Source organism: Chiloscyllium punctatum, chromosome 36, assembly GCF_047496795.1.
Source record: "Chiloscyllium punctatum isolate Juve2018m chromosome 36, sChiPun1.3, whole genome shotgun sequence".
Lineage (NCBI taxonomy): Eukaryota > Metazoa > Chordata > Chondrichthyes > Orectolobiformes > Hemiscylliidae > Chiloscyllium > Chiloscyllium punctatum.
The window spans coordinates 67,624,103-67,640,125 of NC_092774.1; the positions used below are offsets into that span (position 1 = coordinate 67,624,103).

Genomic DNA, 16,023 nt, shown 5'->3' on the forward strand with positions numbered 1-16,023 from the left:
AAACTAGAGGGGCATAGGTATAAGGTGAGAGGGGAAAGGTTCAAAAGGGACCGAAGAGCGTGGTATAGGTATGGAATGAGCTACCAGAGGCAGTGGTCAAGGCTGGTACAATTCCAGCATTTAAAAGGCATCTGGATGGGTATATGAATAGGAAGAGTTGAGAGGTATATGGGCCAAATGGTGGCAAATGGATCACTAGATTAATTTAGGATATATGGTCGGCGTGGACCGAAAGGTTTCTTTCCGTGCTGTGAAACTCTATGGCTCTATTTCTACACAATTTAAACCAATTTCATAAGACTAGGATTCGGCCCTTGCACCCTTCCAGCCTGTTCTCAACTGTGGCATAACTACACAGATTTTTATGGAAATTTCTGAAAGATGGCTGCAGCTTTTTTTTCAACAATTGAATATGCTTTCAGACTGTACTGATGTTTCTGAGTACATCGTTTTAGCTATTCTCAATGTCAAAGATCAGCTATTTCTCGAATCAACCCCTCCTGTCTCCCAGGTAGAGTAATTACCATCCATTCTCTCTCTATGCTTAGAGGTCTCGAGGCAGGAGAAAGGATGGGGTTGGGGGTGCAGGGTCAGAGATTGGATGGGAGGCAGAGGCTTGGAGGGAAAGACAAAAAGAAAATGGACATGGGGACAGACCATCGGGGATAGAGAAAGCCTGGATGTGCACAGGTTGGTGGGTAGAGGGATTGGCAGAGAGAGAGAATAGAGGGGGTGCAGAATGTGATGCGAGAGGAATTGGGGGTTGCAGAGTGTGGGGAGAGTGTGGGGGGAGAGTGTGGGGGGAGAAAGAGCAAAAATGAATGCCAGGAGAGGGTGGGGGAAGAGAGTGGGGGGAGAGAGAGAATGAGTGTGGGGAGAGGGACTGGATACAGGAAGGCAGAGGGTGGGGAGAAAGAGAAGGGGAATGGATGGGGGAGAGAGGGTAGATGAGAGACTGGACGGGGGAAGAGGGTATGGAGATAGAATGGAGGGGGTTGCAGAGAGTGGGGTAAGAAACAAGAGGGTGCAGAGGGTGGGATGTGTGTGTGAGAGAGAGAAGAGACGGGAAGCTAGGGATAGTGAGAGAGAATGGACAGGGGGGGGCTCTTGGTGGCGATGGGTAAATGGACAGGGGACACTGAGGGGATGATTGGGCCTTGATTCAATGGGGAGGTGGTGAATGCATACCACCCAGTCCCACCATCCCCCCCACTCCCAGGATCCACTTCTCTGTACATGTGCAGTGCAGATTTTTGTAAATGACACTACACAGAGTCTGGAACACTGTTTGAGCGCAGTCACCCTCATGTCCTGGCATCAGCAAACCACCGCCTTTCTCTTTTAAAAACTAAATAAAGACATCGGCGACATACTGGAGATGGAAGAAGTGGCTGAGAAACTGAACTGAGAGTCAGCGCTTTCAAGAGAGGGGAGCTAGGCAAAAACAGGAGGACAGAAGGATGAATTCGGTTTGGAATCTATCGAAAGGTGGAGCAATTGGGAGACAGATTTTGGGTAGAACATAGAGAAGGATGTTCCGTACAAACCAGAATTCTCTCATCTTATTTTCTGCCCTGCACTGACAGCAGTGATCTGATCTCTCAAGGTATTAGCAGAGAAAGAGATTTGCTGTTCAGGCATGCACAAAGAATTTACTCAGGGCCTGAATATCAGCAGCATTTGAATCCAGGAGGGGAAATGTTTGTCTGCAGTAAATTATTCCAAACTTCACATGCATCGGGAAGCCCCGCGATTACAGACAGCCTGCGTGGGAGTGCCCCAGGGTTCTGACTGTGGAGAGAACTTTAACTCTTTGGCGAAATGTGGACTGGGTATTCTCACTGTAGATGAGCCCTTCATTGGATCGTTGAGGCTGCCAAGACACACTGACCCCTACACCGTGGAAACTCTGTGGAAGCAAATTCAATCTCTCAAATGGACTGAAGTGTCACCAAGGGCCTGTTTCCACAGGCTCTATGTAGGCGCTCTATGATTCCCCCAACATGTCTGCAGCCTGGCTTCCAGCTCCATCTCTCTGAGCCGAAGGTCCTCCAGCATGTGTTTTCCCTAGTTTCCAGCACCCAGAACCTCCCACTTTCTGCAAACGAAAGATCAGTCCCACTCTGCCCTCTCTAGTGTGTGTTGTGGAACTGCTGAACCAATTTTAGTGGACCAGCAGAGGCTGATAGCCAAGTTTGGAACCCATAAGGATGGCCTCAACCAGGACCTTGGGTTCATGTCACATGACAGGTAACCCCACTTCACTGTCACTCTCTCTCACACACACAAAGCACATACACTCACATTCACACAGACCCCTCTCTCAGACACACACATATACCCCCCACACTCACACCCTCTCACAGGCTGATACTCTATCACACACACACACTTTATCAAGCATGCCCACACTCTCACCCTCTCATGCACACACCCACACTCTCACTCTCTCATGCACACACCCACACTCTCACCCTCTCATGCACGCACACTTACATATCAGGCTTTGGGGTGACTTTGTATTTGCAGAATTACATTTGCAGATATATTATATTTTGCTCAAAAAGCACACAATCTACAGGCAGTCAATCCATGTGAGATTTTATAAATTTCTACTTTGGAAATAGAACATGTCTGATTCAAGTTTGATATACAGACCTTAAGTTGTCTCGAGAATGTGTTTTCAAGGAAGTTCTGGGATTTACATATTAATGAACCAAAACCTGCAACCCATTCTAAAAGAGAAAAGACTTAACAACAATCTAGGTTTGTTCAATATATCATTTCTGTTGCATGAAACTGCAACCTTTTGCTATAAATTCTCTTATGATCCTGCTCTACACCACCTGATGATGGAGCAGTATTCCGAAAGTTAGTGCTTCCAAATAAACATGTTGGACTATAACCTGGTGTTGTATGATTTTTAACTTTGTTTCTTGTGAGTACATCCCACACACCCCGGTGCTGCCAGTAAACCTTACACTGTCAATGAAACGATGCGGTACCTGCACTCCGGAAAAAATTACAATTTCTAACAATAGTAGCTACTCATCCACTGCTCATTCTGATACATGACATTGGAAACTTAGTGCAGGAGTTTGAAAGAAATGAGCAGCTTTCAGCAAAAACTTGATAGACCTCACAGCTTTCAATGAGAGTCTGAGACCGGGGTTAAGTTCTGTTTAACCCAACTTTGCCACCCAACTTTGTTACAGCTTCAGATATGCCCAGCAAAAAAGTGTATGAAAAGTAGCCTTTTTTTTGAAAAAAAGCAGCTCAAAGTGCACACACTCTTCCCAACTCCACTTCCTTTACTGTTGGTCAGCTGAGTTGTCCCTTTATAATTGGATCCTTGATCCAGCCTTAAGCTGAAGGACGTATTGCCTCACTCAGCATCTTCAATCCAACTAAATTACTGCCACTCAGTTGCCGTGTGTGTGTGTGGGGGGGGGGGGGGGGGGGGGAGGGGTGGGGGGGGTGGGGAGGGGAATGTCGGGGGTGGGGTGGTGGTGGAGGGCAGTTAAGAATCAACCACACAGCTGTGGGTCTGGAGTCACGTGTAGAACAGACCGGGTAAAGGATGCAGCTGGGATGACTGAGTGAATCCTTTCCCACAAGGGCAGTTTCCTTCCCTAAAAAGGGCATGAGTGAATTAGATGAGAGTTTTTCCCCCCGAAAATGGTTTCATCATGGGATTCTAAACTCCAGATTTCTGACCGAATTCCAATTCTGCAACCTGGTACAGCAGGATTTGAATCTGGGAGTCCCCAGAATTGGGTTGATAGTCCAGTCGATAATGACACTCAGCCGACATTCCTTCAATCCCCCTGCGATGGCACGTGAACTCGCAGGTGGGAGGAGCGGGTGAAGCCCTTTCCACACTGAGAGCAGATGGATGGCCTCTCCCCAGTGTGGACCCTTTGATGGATCAGCAGTGTATATGACTGAGTGAACCCCTTCCCACACACGGAGCATGTGAACGGCCTCTCCCCTGTGTGAATCCGCTGGTGCCTCCGCACGTTGCTCACATGACTGAAGCTCTTTCCACACTTGGGGCAGGTGAACCCAGTGTGAACCCGCTGGTGGGTCCGCAGAGAGTAAGAATCGACAAATCCCTTCCCACACTCAGAGCAGGTGAACAGCCTCTCCCCCACATGAACTCGCTGTTGTTTCAGGAGATGGATGCATTGATGAATCACTGCCCACACTGAGAGCAGGAGAACGGCCTCTCCCCCGTGTGGACCCGCTGGTGTGTCTGCAGCCGGGACGACTGAGTGAATCTTTTCCCACAATGACAGGTGAATGGCCCCTCCCTGGTATGAACTGCACAGCCAACTGAAACTCTTCCCGCACACTGAGCAGGAGAACGGCATCTCCCCAGTGTGAACATGTCTGTGGGTGTCAAGCGCTGATGGGAAAGGGAATTATTTCCCACAGTCCCCACATTTCCACGGTTTCCCCTTTGGAGGGAGCTTTCCTTGTTTCACTCTGGGTTTGAAATTTAAAACAGAGTGGGTACACAGTCTCTCCCCAACGTGAGGGATGAGATTTTGATTCCCCAAACTGAGTAAATGGTTTGAAGCACTTTTCACAGTCAGTGCACTGAATCTCCCTCACTCGGGTGTCTCAGTATTCTTCGAGGAGAAAGTGAGGACTGCAGATGTGGGAGATCAGAGCTGACAATGTGTTGCTGAAGAAGGGCTCGTGCCCGAAACGTCGATTCTCCTGCTCCTTGGATGCTGCCTGACCTGCTGCACTTTTCCAGCAACACATTTTCAGCTCTGTCTCAGTATTCTTCTGGCCACAGCACTGTCCAAAATCTCTCAAGCAGACAAAAACAAACATTTCTTCTCGAATTAAATGGCTGCTGACATTCAAGTCCCAATGAATCAAGTGGCTCTGTCAGAAGTTGATGTATCATTTGTTTCCAGATTTCTTTCTGCATGTCTTCCTGCAAAAAAACCCACTAATTAATTGATCACTATCAGTACTATTAAATGAACATAACATCGGTGGCAATACCTGTAGATTACTAGATGCCTGCTGATCATATATTACGCAGGACACAGAAAGCCCTCATGCAGCCAGATAGCCTTAGGTGTGAATGGAGATAAACGTCATTTAGATGACAATGACCTGGACAAAGCTGCCGACAAAGGTGCTGGAAATGGAGCTGAATCAAGGATGTGATAATGAAATGTCAAAGCTGTTTGAGAAAAGAAAGCCGGTAAAGTTGCTGAATGACTTCCTGCTGGCCTAGTATATAAAAAAGATGACAATAATACATGGCATAAATCTATTACTGCATTAGAATGTTAAAAATCATAGCCACGAAGCTTTTACAACAGCCAACAATATCAGATACACACGATATGAAGCAACATGCGTCTACATTTTATATCAATGTGCCAATCCCTTAAAAACTGCTCAGTTCCATGAGAAACTACCCTTTTAATTGTGAACATGAGGAAAGAAGCAATCCTTTTCCAGGGTGCAAACTCTATATGTGCCAAACTGAGGGAATGCACAATGAAAATACCTTTGAGACAGAGAGCATCTGAGCACCTTTGGAGAGTCTGCTCCTTTCCTGGATTCACTCCAGTTACCACAAGTAAATAGTGTCCCCCTGTCACTCTCTCTAGCCCCCCTCCACCTCCCCCGCCCCCAGATAAAGAATGGAAAGGGGGAGACATTGCTTTGCTCCCAGATGTTGTCCAGAGGGCGGGGGCTTCACTATGAAACTGACAGGGCTACTTACATGTTGTGACATCCACAATGGCAAGTGGGTTGGGGGGGGGTTGGGGGTGACAGTGGGCCCATACTGCACCTGCGCTTCCCTGCGGCTGAGGTATGTGGGGAGGGGAAGACACTTATAACCTCCCTTCGCTCTCCTCCAAGTCAATGCAGTTTGAGTTCAACCAAAAAGCAGGTGATTTAATTTTAGCTTCACACTCACAGAAAGCCACCTTCTCTGTGAATCCAGCACTTTATTTTCCCTCCACTCCATGGAAATACTGATTTGAGAGACTCCAGGATTGAAGTTGCTACCATATCTGCTACAGGGTGTTGGGTAAAAACTGTTTATTTTATGAACCATTTCAACTCAAACCCATCCTTGCCATTCAACTACTAATGTGTGGAATGAACTTCCTGAGGAAGTGGAGGATCCAGGTACAATTCAAAGACATTTGTTTCAGTACGTGAATAGGAAAGGTTTGGAGGGATATAGGCCAGGAGCAGGCAGGAGAGATTGGTTTAGATTGGGATTATGGTTGGCATGGACTGGTTGGACCAAAGGTCCGTTTCCAAGCTGTATGACTCGACGGTAAGTTCATAGTTCCTTGAAAGTGGAGTCACAGGTAGACAGGACTGTACAGAAGGTGTTTGGTATGCTTGCGTTTTTTTTCGTCAGTGCACTGGATGTAGGATTGGGAGGTCATGTTGCGACTGTCGAAGACATTGGTTCGGCCAGGTTTGGAGTGTTGCAAGCAATTCCGGTACCAGTGATCCCACCCTGACACACCGTAAACCAGAGATAGGGACTGAAATTGATTCTGATAGAGAATCAAATAATTAAATCCCTGCAGTGCAGGAAGAGGACATTTGGCCCATTGAATGCATTGGGTATAGGAGTTGGGAGGTCACGTTGCAGCTGTACAGGACATTGGTTCAGCCACTTTAGGAATGTTGCATTCGATTCTGGTCTCCCTGCTCTAGGATAGGAAAACTGTTGTGAAATTTGAAAGGGCACAGAAAAGATTGATAAGGACGTCACCAGGGTTGGAGGGTTTATGGTATAAAGAGAGGCTGAATAGGATGGGACTGTTTCTCTGGAGTGTCGGAGGCTCAGGGTGACCTTAAAGAGGTTCGTAAAGTCATAAGAGGCATGGATAGAGTAAATAGTCCAAAGGAAGTGGTGGAGTCTGGTACAATTAAAACATTTAAAAGGCATCTGGATGAGTGTGTGAATAAGAAAGGTTTGGAGGAATATGGGTCAAATGCTGGCAACTAGGTCACTAGATTTATATAGGAAAGCATAGATGTGTTGGATTAAAAAGTCTGTTTGTATATCTCTCTGTATATTTGTTAACAGATGCTTAATTTCTGTTGATGTAAATATCGTTATAAATCATAGCTGGGAACTAATACTTAGATGCAAGGGAGAGGGAATTTCTCAAGTGGGGCACAAGAAGAATCCTGGGAGACCCCTAATTCTGGTTTACAATCTAATGAACAAACTTTAAGCATTAGCACCAAATGTTCGTTTATGTCTAATTTTGTTTAATTGTCCTTGTTTTATTCCCTGCTACGATGACTCACTCAGCCTGGATGGTTGAAAGGCTAAGAGATGTGGGTTGGGCCTTGATTGACGGAATGTTTTATTATTCTGGAAGCTGTAAAAGGGTGTCAAAGGTTTCAGCAGAAATCCAGCAGAGCTGAGAACAGAAGACATTTCACTCTGTGGGAACAGGGAGATCAACAGGAGAACAGTGAAATCAGGATGTGAAATCTGAGCTGACACCATACTACTCTGTGATCTGTGCTTCGATTAGCAGGGCCAACCCTCTACCTTTACAGACCTTCCCATTCAATTTGAATACCATGTACCCCCTCAATATTCAGGATCCAATCCTTGGCATCCTGAAGCCATGCCTCTGTCAGGAGTCTTAGATCATATTCTCTTCAATGTGTACAGTCAATTCATCCACTTTTGTTACAATGCAGCACACATTCAGACATACAGTCTTCAGTTTTGATTGTTGTGATCTTTTCAATCCAGTTTTGATTGTTGGGACATTTACTCTCCTTGTCCCTTTCTATCATTCTCTAATGTTCATTTTCCACATCATTACATTGCTCACCTGCCTTGATTTGAATTGACCGTGAGAAATGCAGGTTTATACATTCACAGGAATAGAAACAGGAGTAGGCCATTTGGCCCATTGCGCCTACTCCACTATTCATAAAGATCATGGATGACCTATCCATCGTCTCAGCTCCACTTATCTGCACTATCCCGACTACCCTAAATTCCTCCCTTGCAAAATCCCGTCGAACTGTGTCTTGAATATGGCTACTTCTCTTGCTTCCTTGGGCAAGGAATTCCATGGCTTCACACTCTCGGGGACAAGCAATTTCTCCACCTCTATCTCCTCCACTCCCCCTAATCTTGTGACCTAGTCTCACCCACCAGCAGAAATGACTAGATAAACTGGCATGCTCTTTGGATAGGTCAGTGTGGATTTGATGGGATGAATGGCCGGTTTCCACACAGGAGGGCTTCTATGATTAACCACAGTTGTGTTTTCCCCAGATCACAAACCCAGAATCTCCCACCTTCTACAAATGGAAAGACAAGTCCCACCCTGCCCTCTTGTGTGTGTGTTATATAACTGCTTAATAATTTCTAGTGAATACAGCTCACACCTTCTGCTGCCGCCAGTAACCTTTACAATGCTAATGAAACAATGCAATACCCGCAGTAGTGAAAATCTTAAGGCTTCTAATGATACCAGTTACTGATTCACTGTTCCTTCCGATGTCCAGAATTGGAAATATAATGGTAGAGGCTGAATGCAATGAGCAGTTTAAAACAAAAACCCACCTAATGCTTCACTCGGCTCAGGACGCTTTACTTAAAACACTTCTTCCTCACATTTCAACAACTTCCCATTTTCCACCAAAATCCGAGATGCACTCACTCACTCAACTGCTGTCTCACAAATGAAAGATTTCATTGTAGCTTCTGCTCCCAGGATGGGCAAAACATCTTTGAAAGTTGCTTTGAAAGTCCAGTCTTCACAACGACATTTCTGCTTTCCTTCAGTTGAAATTGTCTGTGCTGACCAGATATCCCAAATTAACATCGTCCCATTTGTCAGCACTTAGCCTATATCCCTCTCAATTCACCCTACTGCCAGATGCCTTTTAAAATATTGTAATTATACCAGCCTCCACCACTTCTTCTGGCAGTTCATTCCATGCTCGATTCACCCTCGGTGTGAGATAGTTGTCCATAAGGTTCCTTTTAAATATTTCCCCTCTCACCTCAAACCTATACCCTCTAGTTTTGGACTCCCCTACTATGTGGAAAAGTTCTTGGCTATTCACCCTATCCATGCTCCTTATGAACTTCTATAAAGTCACCCCTCAGCCTCCAATGCTCCAGGGAAAATAGCCCCGACTTATTTAGCCTCTCCATATAGCTCAAACCCTCCAACTCTGGCAGTAGCCTTGTAAATCTTTGTCAAACCCTTTCAAAGGTTCACAACACTTTTCCTGTAGCAGGGTAACCAGAACTGAACACAGTATTCCAAAAGTGTCCGAATCAATGTCCAGTACAGGGGCAACATGACCTCCCAACATCTGCACTGAAATGCACTGACTTATAAAAGCAAGCATAACATACTACATTCTTCGCTATCCTGTCTACCTGCGACTCCACTTTCAAGAAAATATGAAGCAGCACTCCAAGTTATCTTTATTCAACAACACGCCCCATTAACTTTGCAGATCTGTCTTTCCAAAATCCAATTTTCAAAATGGGGCTGAAAATCTTAATTGACGTGATTGAATGGTGGAGTAGATCTGATGGGCTGAATGGCCGAATTTCAGCACCTATGTCGTATGTTCTCTAGTTGTCCTGGACACAGAGGGAGAGAATTGGGAGCAGGAATAGGTCATTTGGCCGTTCCAGTCGGCACCAGCATTCAACAGTTCATAACTGGACATGAGTATACCTGCATCCAGGTGGATAGGCTGGGATTTTTTTCAGGAGAAAGTGAGGACTGCAGATGCTGGAGATCAGAGCTGAAAATGTGTTGCTGGAAAAGCGCAGCAGGTCAGGCAGCATCCAAGGAAGAGGAGAATCGACATTTCGGGCATCAGCCCTTCTTCAGGAATGAGGAAAGTGTGTCCAGCAGGCTAAGATAAAAGGTAGGGAGGAGGGACTTGGGGGTGGGGCGTTGGGAATGCGATAGGTGGAGGGAGGTCAAGGTGAGGGTGATAGGCCGGAGTGGGGTGGGGGCGAAGAGGTTAGGAAGAAGATTGCAGGTTAGGAAGGCGGTGCTGAGTTTGAGGGATTTGACTGAGACAAGGTGGGGGGAGGGGAAATGAGGAAACTGGAGAAATCTGAGTTCATCCCTTGTGGTTGGAGGGTTCCCAGGCGGAAGATGAGGCACTCTTCCTCCAACCGTCGTGTTGCTATGGTCTGGCGATGAAGGAGTCCAAGGACCTGCATGTCCTTGGTGGAGTGGGAGGAGGAGTTGAAGTGTTGGGCTACGGGATGGTTAGGTTGGTTGGTCCGGATGTCCCAGAGGTGTTCTCTGAAACGTTCCGCAAGTAGGCGGCCTGTTTGCGTTTTGGCTGAAAAAAATCTTCCTTATCTCATCCCAGCATTTCTTGCCACAGAGAACTGTGCCGCAGAGTTCATGTATATATTTCCCTGTATGGTATTTTGTAAATAATATTCGTTTGCTGGTTGTTTGTATCGTATATTTCAGGTTCGTTAGCCGCTGTTCAAGTATGTTAGTAGGTTTGTGGGCTACCATGATGCTGTGGGGTTTAAGTTGTCTGGACATCATTTCACAGATGTCTTTAATGAAAAGTAATGTGGCTAGGGTTTCTGCAGACGTTGTGTCTGCTTGTGTCAGTTTGTTGATGTGAAATCGTCACACTAAGTGTATTGGGTAGGCAAAAGTGAGGGCTGCAGATGCTGGAAACCAGAGTTTAGATCAGAGTGGTACTGGAAAAGCACAGCAGGTCAGACAACTTCCGAGGAGCAGGAAAATCGACGTTTCGGGCAACAGCACTTCATCAGGAATAAAGGCAGGACGCCTCCAGGGTAGAGAGATAAATTGGGGGTTGCTGGGCCGAAGGTAGCAAGGAGTACAATAGGTTAATGGGGGTGGGGATAGAGGTGACAGGTCAGAGAGGAGGGTGGAGCGGATAGGTGGGAAGGGAGACCGGCAGGTGGGACAGGTCATGAGGATAACGCTGAGCTGGAAGGTTGGAACTGAGGTAAGGTGGGGGAGGGGAAATGAGAAAAGTGGAGAAGTCCGCATTGATGGCCTGGGGTTGAATTTATCTGAGGTGGTCTCGTGGTTAGGCTTCGGCGCTCTTACCGCCGCTGTCTGGTTCGATTCCCCGTCAGGGAAGCAATTTTCGGGAGTTTTATGGGTTGCCCGTTCTTCATAAATGCGCTGCACAGTTATTTATTGATCTTCGTAGTCCCTGGGTGCTGCAGTGTGTCGTGGCTCGTTGAGATACTGTCCTGATTCAGATCTGTTTGTAGGTGTAGGGATGATTGCTTCTGTAGTTCAGTTCTTGGTTCGCGTGCGTTGTTTTCCTGTGGACGCTGTTTTGAATTGACCATTGACTGTTCGCTTTACTGTGACATCTAGAAATGGCACTTTGTTGTTGTTCTCCTCTTTTGTGAATTTTATGCTAGTAAGGATATTGTTGATGGTGTTGTAGGTTTCCTCTAATTTGTTTCATTTTCTGATGACAAAAGTGTCATTGCTGTAGCGGTCCCAAAGTTTGGGTTGGATCGTCGAAAGGGCTGTTTGTTCGAGTCTCTGCATTATTGCTCCTGCTAGGAATCCTGATACTGGTGGTTTCATGGGTGTTTCGTTGATTTGTTTGTAGGGCTTGTTACTGAATATGAAGTGGATGGTAAGGCACAGTTCCACGAGCTTGACAGTGCTATCTTTGCTGATGAACTTGTTGCTGTGTTTGTATCTTTGGTTCTTCGAGTAGTGTCTTCAGTTTTCTTTGGCCACGTTGATGTTAATGGATTGAACAGGGTTGTTATGTCAAAGGACATCATTATTCCATCCTCTTCTATCTCAGTGTCTTTGGTGTTCAGGAATTCTTAGATGGAGTAAATGGAGTGGTGTGAATCTTCGACTTGGTGTTTTAGTCTTCAGTGTAGGCCTTTCACTAGTTTGTAGATTGGTGTTCCAAGTAGTGAGACTATGGGCCTGAGGGGGGTCTCCTGGTTTGAAGAGGAGGAGAACAACAACAAAGTGCCATTCCTTGATGTCACAGTAGAGCGAACAGTAAATGGGGAACTTCAAACTAGCATTTACAGAAACGCAACACACACATACCAAATACTTAAGCACAGAAGCAATCATCCCAACACCCACAAACGAGGCTGCATCAGGACATTATTTCAACAAGCCACTATACACTGCAGCACAGAGAAACTACGAAGAACAAAAAAGAAATACGTATATAGTGTGTTTAAGGAGAACAGGTACCCAATAAAAGCAGTCCGCCAATTTCTCATTGATGCTTCCAAACTGACTCTCAAAAATTTGGTTCGTCCCTCCATTCTTTCCTGTTTGTTTTTTGTGGGTTTTTAAAGCTTTCGTTATCCTCTGACTGAGTTGGGAAGTTATGTTGTGGCTGTACAGGACATTGGTTAGACCAGTTTTGGAATATTGTGTGTAATTCTGGTCTCCCTCCTCTCAGAAGGTATTGTGAAATTTGAAAGGGTTCTGAAGCACCAATGGGTCCACAGAGGGGAAGAGTCCCTTCTACTGCCCTGAGTGTGGGAAGGCCTTCAGTGATTCCGCTGCCCTGCTGACGCACCAGTTGGTCCACATCAGGGAAGGCTGTTCTCCGGCCCCAAGTGCGATGGCCATCAGCAGTTCTTCCCACCTGCTGAGACACCAGTGGAGAGGCCGTTCATCTGCCCCGAGTGCAGGAAGGGCTTTGCTCTTTCTTCCGACCTGATGGCCCATTGGTGGGCCCACATCGGGGAGAGGTCTTTCATTTGACCTAAGTGCAGGAAGGCCATCAGCAATTCCTCAGCCCTGCTGAGGCATGAGTCCATTCACATCAGAGAGAAGCCGTTCTCCTGCCCCGAGTGTGGGAAGGGCTTGACCCGCTCCTCCACACTGCTGAAGCACCAGCTGATCCACCCGGGGAGGGTGGGGGCAGAGGGCGGTGGCGGAGCGGGTGAGGCCATTCTGCTGCCCTGAGTGCGGGAAGGCCTTCAACAATTCCTCCGCCCTGCTGAAGCACCAGTGTGCCCACTCTGGGGAGAGGCCCTTCAGCTCGCCCAAGTGTGGGAAGAGGTTCATATTTTCCTGCAACTTGTGGAAGCACCAGCAGGGGCACCAACGCTCCCAGCAATCAGATCCCACCGGTGACGCTGCCTTGGGTCACCCCCCAGGACTGAACCTTCTGCCAGTTCTGACAGTGAGTGCAGTGGGAGAGTAGGTGGGCTGTTTTTGTTTTCTGCTGGACTACAATTGCCTCCCCTACACCTCAGAACCACAACCCCATGGTGGCTCACGGATTACACTGCTGCCTCATGGCACCAAGATACCAGGAAAAATTCCACCCTTTGGGGTCTGTGTGCAATTTAGGGAGGGTAGGAAAATGGATCTGACTGGGTTACTCTTCGGAAGATCAGTGCAGATGTGTTGGGATGAAGGACCTATTTCCACATTGTAGGAGTTCAACCATCCTACGAGCTTTGCTTTCAGTGGACACTGCTGCTCATTGATCCCGGGACTACACATTGCCAAATGAAATGATCCAGAGAAACCTAAGACCGCAAGACCATCGGAGCAGAAGTTAGGCCATTCGGCCTGGCGAGTCTACTCTGTCATTCGTTAGTGACAAATGTAGCGCAGATGAGATTAGCTTCAGTGTGAAACAGGCCATTTGTCCCAACAAGTCCACATCGACCCTCCGAAGAGTAACCCATCCAAACACATTTCCCTCTGACTAATGTACCTACCTCTACGGGCAAGTAAGCATGGCCAATCCACAAGACCTGCACATCTTTGGTTTATGGAAGAAAACAGGGTCACCCAGAGAAAACCCACACAGACGCTGGGAGAAAGTGCAAACTCCTCACAGACAGTCACCCAAGGATGCAATCAAACCTGGGCCCCTGGCACTATGAGGCTGCAGTGGTAACCACTGAGCCACTACATACTGCGTGCCAAAGAAGGCAAGCAAGAGGTTGGGAGAATACAGCAAACCAGGCAGAACCAGGATGTGGAGTAGTCAGCGTTTTGGGTATTAACCCTTCTTCAGGACTGAAACGTTGACTTCTCTATGAGAAATGATTTACGGGAATGTTGTAGGGGTTTGGAGGATTTGAACTACAGGGAGAGGCTGCATAGGCTGGGACTGTTTTCACTGGACCATCAGAGGCAGAGGAGTGACCTAATAGAGGTTACAAAATCATGAGGGGCATGGACAGGGTAATAGACAAGGTCTTTTCCCTGGGATGGGGAATCCAGAACTAGAGGGCATAGGTTTAGGGTAAGAGACAAATATATTAAATGGACAACTTCTTCATGCAGCGAGTGGTATATATATGAAATGAGCTGCCAGAGTATATGGGTCAGGTGCTGTCAAATGGGACTAGATTAATTTAGGATATCAGGTCAACATGGACTAGTTGGACCGAAGGGTCTGTTTCCATGCTGTACGTGTCTCTGACTACTGGTCCTGATGTAACTTTAAAATAGAGTCCAAGTAACTTTGAATAGTTCAATCTTGTTGAGCTCACCTCCTGAAAAGTTTCAGATGAATCCCTCTGAGAGATACTGTTTAAACATGCTGAGTGGGACAAAGTATCCCATCAAGTTCAACACAAACCCAGAGTTGGAGAAGTCAGAAGTCAGAACACCAAGGGGACCAAAACTGAGAGAGATCTAGGGTTGCGGGTTATTAGCTCCTAGAAAATGGAGTCGTGGGTAGACAGGGTGGTGAAGAGGGCTTTTGGCATGCTTGCTTTCATTGGTCAGAGCATTGAGCACAGGAGTTGGGACGTCATGTTGCAGCTGTCACACATGCCACACAACAACGATAGGCGTGGCCCTGCCCCCCTCTGACTGGCTGTCCCTTTGAATATCTGGGGGAAGATTAGACCCACCTACCTGTGTTTGGCTCATATGTACTTATCCAAATAATTTTAAACATTGTAACATTACCTGCATCCACCACGTTCTCTGACGTTCATTTCACACATGAAACACCTTCAATGTAAAAAACGTTGCCCCCCTACGTCCTTTTTAAATCTTCTCCCTCTCATCTTAAAAATATATTCCCAGACTTTGAACTCCCCTACCCTTCATGAAAAGACACTGGTTATTCACCTTATCTTTGTCCCTCATGACTTCATAAACCTCCATAACCTCCACCCTCAACCTCCTACACTCCAGTGAAAAAAAGTCCCAGCCTATGCCGTCTATAAATCATTCTGGCAACATCATAGTTAAAAAAGGTGAGCTTTAAGAATTGACTGAAAGGGCAGTGAAGATTCAACCAGCTGACAGTGGATCTGAAATCACATGTAGATCAGATCAGATCAGGTTCGGAGAGCAGGAAACCAGATAAGTTTTTACAACAAACCACAACAGTTTCATCATTAGACTCTTAATTCCAGATTTATATTGAATTCAGATTCCACCATCTGCTAGGGTAGGTTTTGAACCCTGGTCCCCAGAACATTACCTGGGTGAATAATCTGATGACAATAAATTCGTCCATCACCTCACCTGGACACATTGGCATATTGTGTTTAGAGGTAACAAAGGAGCAAGAGGTTTCAGCAGCTGCTAAGTTGTTGATATTACACAAGGGAACATTAGCACTCTCAGTAATGGCACATATTTAAGCCAGGACCCTGTTTCAGAGGTAAGGACTCGGGAACCATAAGAAATAGGAAGAGGAAAATGCCATTCAACCCCTTGAGCCTGCTTCTCCATTCAATAGGACTGTGGCTGATCTGACATTCTCCACTAGCACCTTCCTGCCCTTTTCCTATAACTGTTCATCCCCCGACTGATCACGAATCTATTGATACTAGTTTTAAATGTGACACGAAGGCTGTCAACAGAGTTACTGGGATGGGGGAGGGGGGAGCTCAGGTCGAACTTGGGGACTAAAACAATGGCTTCACACTTCACAATGTTTAACTAAGGGAATCTTTATAGTTTATAGCTAAAACTTCCTGAAGAAGGGCTTATGCCCGAAACGTCGATTCTTCTG

At 46.4% G+C, this 16,023-nt stretch overlaps 1 protein-coding gene across 1 annotated transcript in view; it reads right to left on the reverse strand.

Annotated features, from left to right (window-relative positions):
• LOC140460630 (uncharacterized) overlaps nt 1-16,023 on the reverse strand; it is a 569,010-nt gene that overhangs the window by 154,344 nt on the left and 398,643 nt on the right. The window lies entirely within an intron of this gene.